Source organism: Oncorhynchus kisutch, linkage group LG13, assembly GCF_002021735.2.
Source record: "Oncorhynchus kisutch isolate 150728-3 linkage group LG13, Okis_V2, whole genome shotgun sequence".
Taxonomy (NCBI): Eukaryota; Metazoa; Chordata; class Actinopteri; order Salmoniformes; family Salmonidae; genus Oncorhynchus; species Oncorhynchus kisutch.
The window spans coordinates 16,824,196-16,841,867 of NC_034186.2; the positions used below are offsets into that span (position 1 = coordinate 16,824,196).

A 17,672-nucleotide genomic window follows, 5' to 3' on the forward strand; every position below is an offset into this window, starting at 1 on the left:
TGTAAGTTGAGACACCGACTGAGTTCCACAAAAAAAATGTATTAATATACTGTATATACATCTATATATGTTTTTATTTGTCCGCTGACCTGTACATGATTTACATTGAAAGTCTAAAACACACTACTGCATTATCAATCTAATCTTCCCTTCTTCATCAAGTTCAAGCTAGGACTACAAAACATGGTTTGAGACCTTGATATGTAGGCTATTAGTGGTATATGCAGTGTCATTACATAATTGTATTAGTACTACTATCATTTCATAAGTGTGTTTTCTCCATCTGTAGCCCTTTCAGTTTTTTGGTGTGATGAAATAATTACACTTTGGTTTTCGCTATTTCCTTTCAATTTGTGTCAGACAACCAGGTGAAGGGAGTTTCTAATAATCAATTAATAATCAATGACTTTAGGGAGGAGAGAAAACCTGCAGACACTTGGCCCTCCAGGAATTGAGTTTGACACCCCTGCAAAATGCTGTGCCTCATCGAAGTGTTGCACACAGTTGGTAGGGCTTGGGACTGTGTGTAGACCCCATCTTAAAGTCCAGGCTGGGTTCCACCCCTGGGGGAGAGGAGAAGGTGAAACTCTGCAGCAGGGAGGTGAAGAACAGGAAAAGTTCCATCTTAGCCAGCTGCTCCCCAGGACACACCCTCTTAGCTGAGGGGAGAATCAATCACAGAACACCTTCTCTAACTCTCAGTGTAAAGTATAGAACAGTAACTATGCTAGCACTAACATACTCTAGCTATAGAGACAAGTCAATGATTCAACTTCAGTTAAACCGAGTCAAGTATTACTATGTAAGGAGGATGAGTCGTACATGTGCTATTTCCTGTAGGGCAGCATCATTTGGCACCAATCTGGGGTCAAATGACATGGAAGAGATGTAGTACCATATTACATAAAGAGAACGGTAGGATAAATGTAGCACAGTATTACCTAAAGATAATGGAAGGAATGTGTCTCTCTTCCTGAACTTACCCTCCTGATCCAGGAAGTGTGCAGGGTTGAAGGTGTGTGGGGTCTTCTACTCTGACTCATCAAACAGGACAGACTGGACAGACACCATGGTGTTCTGAGGGGACAACAAAACAGACATGATCTCATCAACTCACTGTATTATTTATTAGATACAACTAGTACACAGTGTACACAGTGTTATGGCAACAAAGCTTTATGTATAGTTGAAATTGTAAGGGATAAACGCAGACATTCTGTACAGTACCTAGGAAATGATGGGCAACGCTCCCGAGTCCATTTGCGATGTTCATTTTTCCAAGGTAATGTAAATTACAGATGTGTTTATCCAACTTATACCACAGTTGTCAAAGAAAACAATACTCAAGCACAAATTTACTGGTATGTTTAGGTGCATATTGTGTCATGATTTCAAAGTGTCCTGATATCTTTTCCAACTGTCCTGATATCTTTCCCAACTATACAACTGTCTTGTTTTAATGGCCATTCTAGAATGCCCTTTTAGCCAATCAGAAACGAGTATTCAACAACACTGTGGTATCTAACTCTTTTTCGAATGTTGTTATGGGCACAGTCAAACAACGGAAGTGATGGATTCGACGGATGGATTTTCTAAACTGCAGCACTCCAGTGGCAAACTTGCCAGAGTAAATTATTTGAAAGAGTCAATTTATAAAGTAATGTAAACAAGTGTAAGTGTATATGTGTAATTTTATTTTTTATTTGATTCATGTTCGCTAACGTTAGCTAGACCTACTAACTTAGTAGGCTAGTTCTGTTGTGCTAATAATGTTAGTTGTGTTGTGGTAGAGTTCATTAAGGCCCAGGTCATCCACCAAGCCAATAACTATTGCCTAATGATACATGTAATGATAAAATATAGGCTACATAACTATAAACCTTTGTTGAGCATCCACACTAGAGGAAAGTTGATAGGTTATTGTTTTACAGTTCTACATTCCTGCACCTGTCAATCAACTGATTAATGCATCCTACTTCTGCCTATGAATAATGTGGTAACACAAGACCATTTATGAGGTTTCTAACACACAGATATTGATTCAAACCATTCAGTGCTTTCAGGATGTGTTCATTGTCATAGTGACAACTGCAAATAATACTTCAATATAAATGTAGGTCTAATGAAAAATAATGTAGTAACTTGTATTTAAATGTAGCAATTCAACAACAAACACTGTTTGGCCTGCACATATTTTACAGCATGTCATGGCCTCATTGCTCAATTGGTTTGCAAGTGATTGCCATTGGTCTAATGGTTGTCAGTTCTTTTGGGTCTTCTATTTCACTGTGATCATCCCTGTATGTCCTGTGCAGCTATTTGCAATGCATCAGTGCAACATGCATTTTCTATACTGTAGGCCTGTTTAACCTTCAGCAATTAGCAAGAGCAAGCCAACTTCTTTCCCCGGATAGACTGATAGACCTAGTATAAATAAATGTTCTTTAGCATTGTAGCCTATAGGTTTTCCTGGGATTTCACGAGAAGTGGATTGGCCTATAGCCGAGAGGCTTGCATAGCCTATAGCCTGTTGCGCAAGGGAACCGATGAGAGAGGCTAGTGATCTGTAGCCGAAGTAAGAAGCTAAATATTAGCTAGATATTAGGCCATTCGTTAGCTAAATATTAGGGTTATAAGCTAAATATTTACCTGTCAAAGTTCAAGAAAAATAAGATAATAAGATTATCAAATGTCAGATCTGTGGTGCGTTTCTCCAGGCTGCGCTCAGTGGTCCCCAGTCACGTACAACTCCACAGTATGGATTAGGCCTACGTTTTTAGACAAGAAAATTATTTTACAATGGGCTACAACAACATAGTGCAATGAGGAGTGAGTTATTGTTGTCAAGAGAACACGCAATTATTGTCCATGGGCTGTACACTTCAGTGATGCAGGCTAATTTGAATAACCATGCACATGTCCTGTTTTGTTTCATGCCGAAATAACTGCATGCCAACAGCCTAGGCCTGATTATGCAACCATTTGGACCCGTTTAGGTCTATTCTAGACCGTTTAGAAGGTCCAGAAAGTTACATTAGCAGGACAATCACATGGTGTAGGCCTATTTTGTCAGAATGTAATCTGGTATTAAGATACAGTAGGCCTACTATTAAAAATAGGGGTTTCACCATTCCTACACTATTTCACATTCAGCTAGCAAAAGCAAGCGTGCACCTCTCTTCCAATAGGCTATTAGCAAGCTAAATAAAATGTGTAATTGCGCAACAGAGCAATGAAGACAGACAAGCTCGAGATGTAGCCTATATCCGAAATTAGAAGCGTATGCTAAGCATATTAGCCCATCATTCATAAACTCAGTGCTAGGCTTAATACTGGAGTAACTATATCCAGTCAATTTACAGAGCGGGAAAAAAGTTAACGGTTAATCAGATAACAAAACAGTAGGTACAGTAGCCTACACTATGTGCGCCGCGGATGCTGCCCCGAGTGCGCTCCTTCACAGTCCCTGGGCATGCAACTCGAAAATATCCATATTGTTTCAGTTTTTTAGGGACAAGAAATGAGTCCTGCCTAGGCTACAACAACACAATGCAATTAAGAATGTGTTTTTTTTAAGTGAGTGCAAAACTCTCCCTTAGAGAAAAAATGTGCAGAGTGCTGTATGACTGCACTATGCTGCAAATACTGCGTCCAAAATAACAGTTTTTTTTACTGCAGTAATGCAGTTACAGCTGAGTATAACAACAGTTCAGCTGCAATACACTGCAGTTAATCTGCAGTTACTGCGTCCATAATACCACAGTCGACGGCAGTTGCTGCAGTTTCAAAACGGCAATCTTTTTTTTGTAAGGGCTAGCCTAGGCAGTAAACTGCAGTGAATTGCGTATGTCAATTGAAACTCAAAAGCCTGGTGTTTTGAACATACATTCATTTCGAAATAAGTGCATCTAGGTTGCCTAATTGGGCAACCATTTGGATCAGTTATGGGGGTTTTCTCAGCAGTTTAGCCTACAAGGTCCAGGCACATTAGCAGGACAGTAATATGGTGTATTTTGTCATGATGTATTAGCTAACAGAAACATGCCAATGCGGGGATTTCTATGACAATGCACCAGCGTGGAGTAAATTGTATTCATAGTTTCCACGTTTGGCTTCCATGTTTTCAAAGCGTTTGAAAATGAGGTGGATAAATAAGGGATTAATGCTGATGTTCTGTACATTACCTTGGAAATCATGGATGACCCAGATTAGTTAATTTTTCCAAGGTAATGCACAGAGCAGAGGTATTTATCCCTGTAATACCACATTTGCTAAATAAAAAAATATGAAAGCACACATTTACTGGTAGAAATACTTTATTTTCGTTGATATTGATATTTTTATAATCAAATTCATACTTTCTCATCGGTTGGTTGCTAGAGACTCGACCAGTTGTTCGTTCAATTAGTTTGATATTTACAGACTCTACACAGTCGGTTGTTCTTATGGGGAGGTGTTGCTGCATATAGTCAGAGCCATATCCCTGTAATGTTCAGAGAAGATGTCAAATGTTATTGAAGTGTTGTGGTTGCAGGTTCACCTCACACATATAAAGCCTTTTCTTTTGGGGGTTTTGCTATAGGCCACCAAGAGCTATCAGTCAGGATCTAAATAATATTTGTAAAATGCTTGCTAGTGTATGTGATGTAAACAGAGAGGTCTACTTTAGTTGGGATCTGAATATTGACTGGTTTTCATCAGGCTGTCCACTCAAGAGGAAGCTTCTCACTGTAAGCATTGCCTGTAATCTGGTTCAGGTTATTAATCAACCTACCAGGATGTTTACAAACACTGCAGGAACAAGATCATCCACATGTATTTATCACATGTTTACTAATACTGTAGAACTTTGTTCTAAAGCTGTATCCGTACCCATTGGATGCCGTGATCACAATATAGTGGCTATATTCAGAGAAGCCAAAGTCCCAAAAGCTGGACCTAAAGAATCGTATAAGAGATCATAGAAAATATTTTGCTGTGAGTCTTATGTGGATGATGTTAAAAATATTTGTTGTTCTGATGTGATTAATAAGGAGCGTCCTGATGCTGCACTTGATGAATTTATGATATTGCTTCTTCCACTGATTGATAAACATGCACCAACATGCATCACACTGAAACTGACTGTTAGAACTGTTAAGGCTCCATATATTGAAAAACTGTATGGTTGAAAGAAATGGGGAAGACTAATTTGACCCATCTATGGAATGATGAGACTCTAACGAATGTGATGGTGTTTTTCTCTATGATCCCCACAAGTGTCACGGGACTCATCTAAAGGAAACCCGATTCCCGGGCCAAAAAATGTCATGAAGTGAATTGGACATTTCCACATCAAAGGACAGTATATGGATAAAACCCTGCGAATTTGCTTCCACTCGTTCTGTGGCCCTTGTTAAGGTCAATGGCATCTGTCAACGGCATCATGAACCTTATCAAGTACCAGGACATTTCAGCCACAAAACTGGTTGCCTCTGCCATGACATTGACACTTGTCCACAAGCAGATCTTCCAGCAATACAATAACCCCAAGCACACATCAAAATCCACAAAGAAATGGTTAGATGACCACAAAATCAACATTTTGCAATGGCATCCTCAGTCTCCGAACTTGAACCCCATTGAAAACCTGTGGTTTGAATTGAAAAGGGCAGTCCATAAGCACAGACAAAGGATATCAAGTATCTGGAAAGATTCTATAGGGAGGAGTGGTTTAGGATCTCTTCCAATGTCTCATAAAACATTTTAGAAAAAGGCTCAGTGTCGTTATCCTCACAAGGGAAGGGTGCTGGAGTATTGAAAACTGGGGATCCAATCATTTTGACCCCTATCTTAAAAAATATATTACTTGTTAAACCAAATCTCTTTCTCTGAGAAATTTAATTAGTATAAAATAATAACATTTGTCACTTTTTTTGCATGCAATACAGCTCAGGTCTGATGTGATTAATAAGGAGCATCCAGATGCTGCACTTGATGAATTTATGAAATTGCTTCTTCCAATTATTGATAAAAATGTCCCTGTTAAGAAACTGACTGTTAGAACTGTTAAGGCTCCATGGATTGATGAGAAATTGAAAAACTGCATGGTTGAAAGAAATGGGGCAAAATGAGTGGCTAATAAGTCTGACTTCACATCTGGCTGGCTGACTTACTGCAAGTTGAGAAATGACGTGACTAAACTCAAACAAAAAGAAGAAGAATCTGTTTTATGAAGATAAAAAAAACTATGGAGTACTTTAAATTAAATTATGGGCAGAAAGACAAATTCAACTCCATCTTTCATCGAATCAGATGGCTTATTACAGTTTTTCTCAGTCGCTTTGGTGCATTTTTCACATCATCCCTAACATGTGCAAAATAATAAGTGCATTTCTCAGAACAATTTGTACAAACTGCAATATACAATAGATATGTTTCTAAAGCTATTCAGTCACTAAAAATCCTTAGTACATCTCTCAAAAGTAAATATTCATGCCAATGATCATGTCAGTGTCATCAGAATGATGTCATTGAGTCATTGTTCACGAACAAGGTCGTCAAAATGTTTGACAGTATTACCTGATGTAAACTTAGGCTACAGTTTGGATGACAGTCACTGTATTGAAAATGCACAAGGCTGCACTTCTATGGCATATATCAATTTCAACAGTACTATTTGCATATTACTGTAGGTGGGTTATTGATTGAAAGAGACTGGACAACCCAAGGGGCACAAAGGAAACATTTCTTTTTAGAAAGAAACACAGGAAACCACCGCTAAGGCCCAACTTTGCCCACAGCACTGTTGGGCTGTCTCTACACATCCAGACGTTCCTGTCTGTCGGCCCACATATTCTCATCCACATCACACCGGATATTTTCTCTTCCAATGCAACATGGAAAGAATCTTTTGGAATGCCTTATCCATCCTCTGCAGGCGTCTACTGTGATGTCCTCACATGCTACATCCATTGCAGCCAGCAGGGTCATCTGTGTGTGTGGCTGACAATCGTACAACTTCCACCTCCATGCTGAAAATAACTCCTCAATTGGGTTAAGGAATGGTGAATAAGGTGGGAGGAATTCTATGAGCATCCTTGGGTGGGTCACAAACCATTGCCTTATTATGTTTGATCGATGGAAACTCATATTATCACAAATGACCTCAAATGACAAATCCTCTCTAAACAGACCCCTCTCATCATCAGGGATGTGAGCCCTGTAGAGAGTCTCTAAAAAGTTGAGTAGATGCTGGGTGTTGTATGGCCCTATAAGGGGGATATGGGTTAGGACACCATGCTCCGAAATAGCAGCACACATGGTGATATTTCCTCCCCGTTAGCCTGGCAAATCCACAGTAGCTCTGTGACCGATGATATTCTGACCCCGCCTTCTGCATTTGGTCAGGTTGAAGCCAGCCTCATCCACGTATACAAAGTTGTGAGAGGGTTCACTTGATTCCAACTCCATTATACGCTATATCCCAGAACACACAGTTGAATTTGTTTTGGTAAGGAAGAGTGACATAAAATGTACATATATTGCATGATCCTTCCAGAGCAATGGAAATGTGTGTAGTTTATGTTTACTGTTCTATGTATCACTATAAAATGTTGCTGTAAAGTAGTTACATAGATATATGTTTTACCTGTACATACTGGTACCGTAGCTCCTTAACTCTGTCCTCATTCCTTTGGAATGGTACACGGTACAGCTGTTTCATACTCATCTGGTTTCTATGCAGCACCCTGTCGATGGTTGAGATGCTAACCGTATGGATGTTTTCAAAGACATCGTTGTCTTCTATAATGGTCCTTTGTATTTCCCTGAGTCTCATGGCATTGTTTACCCGGACCATGGTGCAAATAGCCTCCTCCTGTTGAGGTGTGAAAAGGCGTCCTCTGCCACCGGTTTGAGGTAATCTTGCAGTCCTATGTGGGGAAAAATGCAGTGATGCATCGCACACTTTCACATAGACAAAAACTATGCAAACACACATTTTACTGTAAAACATACAGGTGGGTGCATGTAAGGTGCAGTATGTATCTGCATAGAGTATATTTCTGTATGCTGTGAAATACAAGTGGACTACTCTAATATGAAGCATTATAGGAAGTATACAGTATACTGCTTATATACAGTAACAGTGCACTGTACATTGCTGGACATACCTGTTCTCTCTTCGAAACGTTTTAACTATTGAGGACACGGTTGATCTCCCAATATTCGGCTGCACCCTTCGACCCGCCTCAGCCATTGTAAGTCCATGATTGACAACATGGTCTACAATAGTGGCCCTTATGTCATCAGATATGCGCCTATGTCCTCTTCTGCCTCTTCCTCTGTTTTGCCTTCCACCACGCATCCTTGCTCCTCTTCTTCCTCCTCTTGGCTGTTGACCTTGTTGGTTTCCTGGTCCATCCATTATTGGAAAATTGCAACTCTGTGTTGTGGTCTGTCTATATATGCTTGCCAAATGATTCTTCATGAGTTGCACATTTGAGCAATTTAGACAACTGGTTGATTGTTGGTTGAACTAACACTTTACATTCCTTCATGAGTGAGGGTCAATTTCACCTGCACGATTCATCAATTCACGTTTTTGTACAAAAGGTCTAATAGAAATGTGTAAAACTATGCTTGACAGTTTATGACAAATAGTTCAACAATTTTGCATGTAATGGCTTATGCAAGGGACTAATGCCTAGATGTTTTGAGGGGTAAGACTATTCAACAGAGAACCATCTACTATATTTTGATCAACATGACATGAGCAATTGATAATGTGGAAAAAAGCTGTCACTTGTACATTATCAATTGCAATTTGTTCAAAGGAATAAGAAATGGCTTTAATGATGTGCACAAGTGACTAGATGATTTGGAATTTGTACAAGTAGTATCAAGAACTGCACTTTTGATCTAAGAAATGCACCAAAGCGACTGAGAAAAACTGTAATCACAAAACCATTTGATGCTGCCAGTTATTTTTATGATTACTTCATTGGCAAAGTGGGCAAAATTAGGCAGGAAATGCCAACAATAAACAGTGAGCCATCCTACTCATGCAGAAAAATATAAAAAAATATGAAAGAAGAAAATCATTGTAAGTTTGAATTTTGTAAAGTTAGTGTGGGAGAGGTGGGGAAATTATTATTATTATTATTAATCAATAAAGAGAACCCTCCTGGCATTGACAACTTAGATGGAGAGCTACTGAGGATGGTAGCTGACTCTATGTCATACAGTATCTTTAATCTTTTATTTTTATTTCACCTTTATTTAACCAGGTAGGCTAGTTGAGAACAAGTTCTCATTTGCAACTGCGACCTGGCCAAGATAAAGCATAGCAGTGTGAACAGACAACAAAGAGTTACACATGGAGTAAACAATTAACAAGTCAATAACACAGTAGAAAACAAAGGGGGAGTCTATATACAATGTGTGCAAAAGGCATGAGGTAGGCAAATAATTACAATTTTGCAGATTAACACTGGAGTGATGAATGATCAGATGGTCATGTACAGGTAGAGATATTGGTGTGCAAAAGAGCAGAAAAGTAAATAAATAAAAACAGTATGGGGATGAGGTAGGTGAAAAAGGGTGGGCTATTTACCAATAGACTATGTACAGCTGCAGCGATCGGTTAGCTGCTCAGATAGCTGATGTTTGAAGTTGGTGAGGGAGATAAAAGTCTCCAACTTCAGCGATTTTTGCAATTCGTTCCAGTCACAGGCAGCAGAGTACTGGAACGAAAGGCGGCCAAATGAGGTGTTGGCTTTAGGGATGATCAGTGAGATACACCTGCTGGAGCGCGTGCTACGGATGGGTGTTGCCATCGTGACCAGTGAGCTGAGATAAGGCGGAGCTTTACCTAGCATGGACTTGTAGATGACCTGGAGCCAGTGGGTCTGGCGACAAATATGTAGCGAGGGCCAGCCGACTAGAGCATACAAGTCGCAGTGGTGGGTGGTATAAGGTGCTTTAGTGACAAAACGGATGGTACTGTGATAGACTGCATCCAGTTTGCTGAATAGAGTGTTGGAAGACATTTTGTAGATGACATCGCCGAAGTCGAGGATCGGTAGGATAGTCAGTTTTACTAGGGTAAGCTTGGCGGCGTGAGTGAAGGAGGCTTTGTTGCGGAATAGAAAGCCGACTCTTGATTTGATTTTCGATTGGAGATGTTTGATATGAGTCTGGAAGGAGAGTTTGCAGTCTAGCCAGACACCTAGGTACTTATAGACGTCCACATATTCTAGGTCGGAACCATCCAGGGTGGTGATGCTAGTCGGGCATGCGGGTGCAGGCAGCGACCGGTTGAAAAGCATGCATTTGGTTTTACTAGCGTTTAAGAGCAGTTGGAGGCCACGGAAGGAGTGTTGTATGGCATTGAAGCTTGTTTGGAGGTTAGATAGCCATTGTAAGTCCAAAGACGGGCCGAAAGTATATAGAACGGTGTCGTCTGCGTAGAGGTGGATCAGAGAGTCGCCCGCAGCAAGAGCAACATCATCGATATACACAGAGAAAAGAGTCGGCCCGAGAATTGAACCCTGTGGCACCCCCATAGAGACTTCTAGAGGACCGGACAGCATGCCCTCCGATTTGACACACTGAACTCTGTCTGCAAAGTAATTGGTGAACCAGGCAAGGCAGTCATCCGAAAAACCGAGGCTACTAAGTCTGCCGATAAGAATATGGTGATTGACAGAGTCGAAAGCCTTGGCAAGGTCGATGAAGACGGCTGCACAGTACTGTCTTTTATCGATGGCGGTTATGATATCGTTTAGTACCTTGAGTGTGGCTGAGGTGCACCCATGACCGGCTCGGAAACCAGATTGCACAGTGGAGAAGGTACGGTGGGATTCGAGATGGTCAGTGACCTGTTTGTTGACTTGGCTTTCGAAGACCTTAGAGAGGCAGGGCAGGATGAGCCTAGAGGAAAGTCTTTGTCCTCCGGCCTGGAGGGAAGCCAAAGTCATTCCGTTACCCAAGAGTGGTAAAGTGGCCTTTACCGGTTCTAACAGCAGACCTATCAGATTGCTGCCAGCTCATAGCAAACTGTTGAAAAAAAAGCATTTGACCAAATACTGTACAATGATATTTCACTGTAAACAAATTAACAACAGACTTTCAGCATGCTTATAGGAAAGGGTACTCAACATGTACGGCACTGACAGAAATGACTGATGATTGGTTGAAATACATTAATAATAAGAAGATTGTGGGAGCTGTACTAATAGATTTCAGTGCAGCCTTTGATATTATTGACCATAATCTGTTGTTGAGAAGACGTACGCCACCGGTCAAAAGCTTTAGTACACCTACTCATTCAATTGTTTTTTTCTTTATTTTTTACTATTTTCTACATTGTAGAATAATAGTGAAGACATCAAAACTACGAAATAACACTATTAAATAACACTAAAACTATTATAAAACCCTTTTGCAATTATGTTAGCACAGCTGAAGACTGATGTCCTGATTAAAGAAGCAATAAATTGGCCTTCTTTAGACTGGTTGAGAATCTGGAGCATCAGCATTTGTGGGTTCGATTACAGGCTCAAAATGGCCAGAAACAAAGAACTTTCTTCTCAAACTCGTCAGTCTATTCTTGTTCTGAGAAATGTATGTTTGAAATTAAGGTGTGAATTTGCCAAGAAGCTAAAGATCTCGTACAACGCTGTGTACTACTCCCTTCTCGCATGGAATTGCCTTCATTTCTCAGAACAAGAACAGACTGACAAGTTTCAGAAGAAAGTTATTTGTTTCTGGCCATTTTGAGCCTTGGATTAGCTAACACAACGTTTCATTGGAACATCGGAGTGATGGTTGCTGATAATGCACCTCTGTACGCCTATGTAGATATTCCATAAAAAAATCTGCCGTTCCCAGCTACAATAGTCATTTACAACATTAACAATGTCTACACTGTATTTCTGATCAATTTGATGTTATTTTAATGGACAAAAATGTGCTTTTCTTTCAGAAACAAGGACATTTCTAAGTGACCCCAAACTTTTGAACGGTAGTGTAACTCAGAGGGTTTTCTTTAATGGAAGCTATATTCTAATGTCAAACATGTAAAGTGTGGTGCACCACAAGGCAGTTCTCTAGGCGCTCTACTCTTTTATATTTTTACCAATGACCTGCCACTGGTTTTAAAGAAAGCATGTGTGTCCATGTATGCTGATGATTCAATCATATACACATCAGCAACCGCTAATGTAGTCACTGAAATCCTTAACAAAGAGTTGCAGTCTGTTTTGGAATGGGTGGACAGTAATAAACTGGTCCTGAAAATATCTAAAACTAAGAGGATTGTATGTGGTACAAATCATCCCTTAAGTTCTAGAACTCAGCTGAATCTGGTAATGAGTGGTGTGGCTGTTGAACAAGTTGAGGAGACTAAGTTACTTGGGGTTACCTTAGATTGTAAACTGTCATGTTGAAAAATATAGATTCAATGGTTGTAAAGATGGGGAGTAGTCTGTCCGTAATAAAGAGATGCTCTGCTTTTTTGACACTACATTCCACAAAGTAAGTCCTGCAGACTCTAGTTTTATCTTATCTTGATTATTGTCCAGTCATAGGGTCAAGTGCTGCAAAGAAATATCTAGTTAAGCTGCACGTCTTGCTCGTCAATGTAATGAGAATGCTAATGTTAATATTATTCATGCCAGTCTCTCTTGGCTAAGAGTTGAGAAAAGACTGAATACATCAGTTCTTGTTTTTATAAGAAACATTCATGTGTTTGAAATTCAAAATTGTTTGCATAGTCAACTTACACACAGCACTGACACACACACTTATCCCACCAGACATGCCCCCATGGGACATTTCACAGTCCCCAGGTCCAGATTAAATTCAAGGAAAAGTAGAGTATTATGTTGAGCCAAGAGTACATGGAAGTCCCTTCCATCTTATGTAGTGCAAATGTGAACAGCAAAACTGGTTTAAAAAACAAATAAAGCAACACCTCACTGCACAACTCCTCTCCCCCATGTGACCTACTTGTTGTGTGCATGCACTGACATTTATGTCACTACATGTTCATGTTTTTAAATGGATGTAAATAGTAAAGTCTTCGGTTTGTAACGTATTTTTCGTTATGTGTTGGACCCCAGTAAGACTAACTCTTGCCATTGGCGTCGGCTAATGGGGATCCTAATAAATCAAATAGATTTTTCCTTTGCCATCCTCAGTGGCAACGTTCTTATGCCTTGCTTGCTGCTAGTTAGCTTACTAGCTATGGCTACATAGTCACAATGTGACGGTCTTCTTCCTCCTCTGACGAGGAGGAGTAGGAAGGATCGGAGGACCAAAGCGCAGCGTGGTAAGTGTTCATCATATATTTATTAAACCGAGAACAATAAACAAAATAACAAAGGAGAAACGAAACGGTTCTGAAAGGTGACAAACACATAACAGAAAATAATCACCCACGAAACACAAGTGGGAAAAGGCTACCTAAGTATGATTCTCAATCAGAGACAACTAACGACACCTGCCTCTGATTGAGAACCATACCAGGCCAAACGCAAAACACAACATAGAAAACGGAACATAGACAACCCACCCAACTCACGCCCTGACAATACTAAAACAAAGACATAACAAAAGAACTAAGGTCAGAACGTGACACACAACCTCTGCAGTCAGAATAAAAGCAACGTTTATTGCATCACGTTTGTTTAAGCTGTTTATCCTGCTTATACCACAGTTTCCAAAGAAAACAAGACTAAGCACATTTCCGTTGATAGTTTCATTTATATAAGCAAATTCATACTTTCTCAACTTTTGGTTTGCCCTAGACCCGCGATCCAGTCGTTCATTCGATTAGTTCTATATTTATGGACGCGACCCAGTTGTTTGTTCTTTATGTTCCATTGCCATGCTCACTGGAAATGTTCTTATCTAGCTAGCTACAGATAACACAGTCACAATCTCTGCAGCCAAAATAAGAGCACAGTAGCCATTTTCTATTGACATTAATTTGGATACATCCATAACAATGAGCTGATAATGCCGATTTTGCCTGGCATACAGTGGCTTGCGAAAGTATTCACCCTCCTTGGCATTTTTTCAAATTTTGTTGCCTTACAACCTGGATTTAAAATAGGTTTCTGGAGGGTTTGTATCAATTGATTTACACAACATGCCTACCACAAGATGCAATTTCTTTTTTTACTGTGAAACAAACAAGAAATAAGACAAAAAAACAGAACACTTGAGCATGCATATCTATACACCCCGCCCAAAGTCGATACTTTGTAGAGCCACCTTTTGCAGCAATTACACCTGCAAGTCTCTTGGGGTATGTCTCTATAAGCTTGGCACATCCAGCCACTGGGATTTTTGCCTGTTCTTCAAGACAAACTGCTCTTGCTCCTTCAAGTTGGATGGGTTCTGCTGGTGTACAGCAATCTTTAAGTCATACCACAGATTCTCAATTGGATTGAGGTCTGGGCTTTGACTAGGCCATTCCAAGACATTAAAATATTTCCCCTTAAACCACTCAAGTGTTGCTTTAGCAGTATGCTTAGGGTCATTGTCCTGCTGGAAGGTGAATCTCCATCCCAGTCTCAAATCTCTGGAAGACTGAAACAGGTTTCCCTCAAGAATGTCTCTGTATTTAGCGCCATCCATCATTCATTCAATTCTGACCAGTTTCCCAGTCCCTGCCGATGAAAAACCTCCCCACAGCATGATGCTGCGGATGGTGTTCTCAGGGAGATGAGAGGTGTTGGGTTTCAGCCAGACATAGCGTTTTCTTTGATGGCCAAAAAGCTCAATTTTAGTCTCACCTGATCAGAGTTCCTTCTTCCATATGTTTGGGGAGTCTCGCACATGCCTTTTAGCAAACACCAAACATGTTTGCTTATTTTTACTTTAAGCAATGGCTTTTTTTAGCCACTCTTCCGTAAAGCCCAGCTCTGGGGAGAGTACAGCTTAAGGTGGTCCTATGGACAGATACTCCAATCTACGCTGTGGTCCTTGCAGCTCCTTCAGGGTTATCTTTGGTCTCTTTGTTCCCTCTCTGATTAATGCCCTCCTGGCCTGGTCTGTGAGTTTTGGTGGGCGGCCCTCTCTTTGCAGGGTTGTTGTGGTGCTATATTCTTTCAATTTTTGAATAATGGATTTAATGGTGCTCCGTGGGATGTTCAAAGTTTCTGATATTTTATTATAACCCAACCCTGAGCTGTACTTCTCCACAACTTTGTCCCTGACCTGTTTGGAGATCTCCTTGGTCTTCATGGTGCAACTTGCTTGGTGGTGTTTCAGACTCTGGGGCCTTTCAGAACAGGTGTATATAAACTGAGATCATGTGAATGATCATGTGACACTTAGATTGCACACAGGTGGACTTTATTTAACTTATTATTTGGCTTCTGAATGTAATTGGTTGCACCAGATCTTATTTAGGGGCTTCATATGAATGGGGGTGAATACATATACACGGACCACTTTTCAGTTTTTAATTTTAAAAATAAGTATTTTTAATTTTATTTTTTAAAAGAAGTTATTTTATTTTATTTTTTAAAATAAGTAATTTTTTAATCCATTTTTTGAATCCATTTAAATTACAGGTTGTCACACCACAAAGTAGGAGAAAATGCCAAGGGGGATGAATACTTTTGCAAGGCACTGTAGCTAGAAAAGTGTGCCTTCTCGTCAGGACACTTATCAACACTGACTGTTAATTACGAGGAGATAGGATTGCATATCAAACACTAGGCTAGAAGCTAGCTAAATAGTTTGTTGATAGCAAACCTGCCAATATGACAACCCCCCCCCCAAAAAAAAAAAAAACAGCTTGTCTAACTAGAAACATGTGGAATGATTTGACAGATTTAGTGACTGAGGGGATGGGAGAAATTCATGTTCAACATTTTAATGATAATAATGAATAAACCCTATACTTTTAAGTCCCTATGATAAATGACCCTATCAGTTTGTGTCCCTATTGGCCTTACTCCCTACCACATTTAAGGCTTCTAAATGTACAAACAGAACACAACACTCTGACAACATACTATACATTGAGTTGCATTTGAGTTATGAGGAACAAATCCTTGAGTGTTGCAGTAAGTGGTCCCTGAGATGACTGACCTTAGGGATGGTGTACCCTCCAACCTCAGTGTCTTTAGTGGCCTTGCTGTATACATTGAGCGGTATGATATTCCCCATCTTCTGTGTCTCATGGATGACTACATCTGTGTAGGACGTGCTGTCCCTGTCTTCCATGGAGGGCTGTCGCGACGACCCAACAACTGCATCCATCTCTACCTGCACCATGGCTACATCAGGGATAAAAGATAAAAAGACAATGCAAAGAAAGTCATCATGCTAGTTGATTGTGTGTGTGTGTGTGTGTGTGGGGGGGGGGGGGGGTGAGTCCGTGGTGAAGAGGTGGATCTTTAGGCCTGAGAGATGGAGATGGTTGATTGAACTCCAGGATATTACTGTGATAACACACTGCTCTCTAGTGTTGAAGTATCATGCTTGTTAGGCGTCTCTTCTACACCCGGTCTGTACACATCAGATATTTTCAGATAAACATGTCTTGCTGCTCCTTCCACTATATATGTTGTAAAGATTTAATGTAATTAATGAGGACCATGGTCTCAGTAGTTTCATGCAAAGATGAGGTGCTGTGAACTGATTTGGGCATTGAACTGTGTGCACTCACCGTTAGAGGTCACCAGAGACTCATTCTATTATGCATCTTATAAAATAATGCAGGGTATTCAACCTAACGGAAATCAGGAAACAATCAATTCTACTAAAAACAAAAAATAAGTGAGAAGTAGGCATTGGTCTGATGCGGAAAAGTAAAGGCAATTCACATGCACCACAATGCCCACTCTACCAAGGTTTTCCAGCAAACAGCTTTGACCTACTACAGCAGTAATGTTGGTATATTGTACTTTAAACAATGTGTATGCAGGTTGCTTAGTATTCTAACCTTCTCAAAGAGCCTAATTCATACTCTTAAAGGAGGTGCTCCCACAACAATGTTATTTGTATTGCATACAAGTTAAAGTATTGAATTCTTCACACACCACACTAATCCCATGCCACTACCTTAAAAAATATATATGAAAGCAAGCTTTGTGTAAATAACACATACACATGCTTTTGGCGTAAATAAAATATACTGTACATTAAAATGATGCCTGTAAATGGCACCAGCAGATATAGTTTGCCAAGCCAACTGTACATTTGGTTTGACAGTGGACAGTATAAACTATAATGAACAAAAATATAAATGCAACATGTAACAATTTCAAAGATTTGACTGAGTTACAGTTCATTTAAGGAAATCAGTTAATTGGAATAAATTCACTAAGCCCGAATCTATTGATTTCACATGACTGGGCAGGGGAGCAGCCATGGGTGGGCCTGGGAGGCCATAGGCCCACCCACTGGGAAGCCAGGCCCAGACAATCAGAAGGAATTTTCCCCAAACAAAAAGGCTTCATTACAGACATAAATACTCCTAGGTTTTATCAGCTGTCCAGGTGGCTGGTCTCAGATGAAGAAGATGGATATGGAGGTCCTGGGCTGGCGTGGTTACATGTGGTCTGCGGTTGAGAGGCTGGTTGGACGTACTGCCAAATTCTCTAAAATTAAGTTGGAGACGGCTTATGGTAGAGGAATTACCATTAAATTAACTGGCAACAGTCTGG

The 17,672-nt window shown here is 40.1% G+C and overlaps 1 pseudogene; it reads right to left on the minus strand.

The window, feature by feature from the left end:
- Positions 1-328: 328 nt before the first annotated feature.
- On the minus strand, positions 329-16,305 carry LOC109903032 (cytochrome P450 2J2-like; annotated as a pseudogene).
- Positions 16,306-17,672: the final 1,367 nt, after the last annotated feature.